Raw genomic sequence first — 2574 nt, 5'->3', positions numbered from 1 at the left:
ATTCTTCTGGGTCCCAACAGACCTCTATCTCGTCGACCTCAGATTGAGCAGACGCCATTACAAATACTTGGTAACAATATTCGAATTGGTTCAAAGAAGATTAAAAGAAAGAAAGCAAGTTCGCATATAAGATTCAAAGGCGATAAAACTTCAAAAAGAAGTTAACTCTCTCTATTTATATCCATCGCAATTAATGCGACGGGAATTGAGCAATAGAGAGAGAAACAACCATCCAGTAACAAATCTCCACGTCACGCGGAAAATTCGAAAAAGAGAAAAAGTTGTACAGTCGGGTACAGTAACAGCCGTCAAAAACGTCCTATCAACTGCACACGCACCTGCGAGTGGTCAACTTGTCCTTTTTCATGATTATCCACAACAGCAAAAGTTATTTCTTACCAACTTACAAAGTCAAAAATCCCCAAATCTACATTAAGTCCAGAATTTCACCCGCATAAAAGACTTCACACGGAAGAAACACTGGACTGGGGGACTTATAGAGGTAGGGTGCCAAAAAGACCCAAATACCCTTAGGGACTACCCGCGGGTCAATCAGAAGTCCCTCATAAGGCACCCACGGGACATATAAACCATCCGCATAATCATTTGAGGAAGAAACACCCTCAAAGCACATGCGAAAGCATCATAGCACCCTCAAAGGTCATCCGCACGAAGGAATATCCTTCCGCGTAAATAACCACGAGGTAAGTGCTCCGGGACAGCTGTCAATAACCAATTACCTTCTAGAAGATTTTCCAAGATGCTTTCTTGGGCAATACGTGATCCCTCAGCCAATCAGCCAATAACACCTGGCAAGCTCGTTATAACCGTGCACATGGCCAATATTCTCCCTGTCGATCAATGGGAAAGAGACACGTGTCCAGGTTGTTATACATGCACATGCAACGTATAAGTTGAACCTGTCACATAAGGACACGTGTCCAAACGGTTATGCAGGCATCTTCTTAAGGGACAGCTGGCCCAATCACCTTCCCACACTCTTCGGCTATAAATACCCTCTCGATCATCATGAGGTATTCATTCACTCCCAATGTACTCTCTCAATTTACTTAAGTGCTTATCTTCTACAGAACAGTACTTATTCTCACGCCGGATGGTGGTTACGGGAGGACCCCCCTCTTGTCCTTCCCGTAACGAGCTCACGGTGTCTGTTTTGCAGGTGCTTGTCATTGGACTTTAGGCAATTGGGTTCATATCGTGTTGGCAGTTAACCGTATCCTACCCTGTTGACTCATAGGATCCAGGACCCATTAGTGGGGAGTGGATCCGTGTTTCTTCAACAACGAAACGAAAATCAAAACTTGAAGCGAAATGAAATGAAACCGCATAAATTGAAGCCGAACTCTTAACGAAACTAAAGAACTGAAACCAAAGCCAATAAACCGAATAAATTGAAACCGAACTGAAACGGTGAAGCTGAAAACCTGAATCCAAAAATCGAATAAAATAAAATCGAACTGAAATGAAACTAAAAATTGAAACAAAAACCAAAAATTGGAATGAAACCAAATAACCGAAATCTGTGCATTGGTCGGTTTGGATAAGTTTTGGGCTCAAAATTACTTACGAACTAAAGGGCCATGATCAGTTAAACGAGTCGAGCTTGGTTCACCATCATTGTTTTCATTTGCATGTGGTCCATTTCACTTTGGTTTTTATATGTTTTAAGTATATGTATATTTTTGCATTTTAAAGTGGTTTTTATATTTTTTAAGTATTACTTTTAAATGCTAATGTTTACTTTGTTATTATTTATTTTAGTGAGAATAATACTAACGTTTCGTTTTCTTATCAACGTTCATGCCTCATGACACAATGGAGCATATATAACTTTCTGCACAAGTAGAACGGAATTGACAACCTTTTTGATGGACAAGAATGAAGTAAGAGTTTCCTTGGTATCAATACTCTTTTTTTAAGAAAGTTATTATGGATTGCTATTGTGTTCTTTTCTGTATGTGTGTATTGATATACCAATCTTCTATGATCTCTTTATATTTAATTCACATTTTTTAATAAAGTTAATTTAATCTCACGGGTTGTTAAAGTTTCTTAGTTTGGAGTCGTTAGGGTGCAGACTAAATCTAGAGTACTCACTGTAGAAACACAACATATAAGTGGATGGCGCTCGAGGTATGACTAGGTATTATGTTGGGAAAGAGTATGGTAGGAGTTATAACAGTCAAGACTTGGAAGCTGACACTATTATGGAAACTTGGAAAGTAAGTTTAGTGTAGCCATTACCTTAATGGAAGAACTAAAAGTACACAAACTGATTCTTGTAACTCTTTCCTTGTGTTCTCGGATTATTACATTTAAACTACAGGTTGTGTTCGGTTTAGACCTGCCAACCTGAGAGCACGATCCGTTTAACACCCTTAGCCCATGCTGGTAGTCTGTTTTATTATTTTTGAAATATTTTTTGTTGTTTTATTATTTTTTTCGATTAGAAACTAAAATTTAGTGTTGTTTTTTTTGCAGCGGAAAAAATATTTTGGTGGAAACTGGTTTCTATAACCTGAATAGCAGCGGGTACTATTTTGCATTTTGCAA

Source organism: Bidens hawaiensis, unplaced genomic scaffold (assembly GCF_021521415.1).
Source record: "Bidens hawaiensis isolate Kalapana, Puna unplaced genomic scaffold, B.hawaiensis_p1.1 tig00027139_1, whole genome shotgun sequence".
Lineage (NCBI taxonomy): Eukaryota > Viridiplantae > Streptophyta > Magnoliopsida > Asterales > Asteraceae > Bidens > Bidens hawaiensis.
This window is presented reverse-complemented; position numbering follows the sequence as displayed.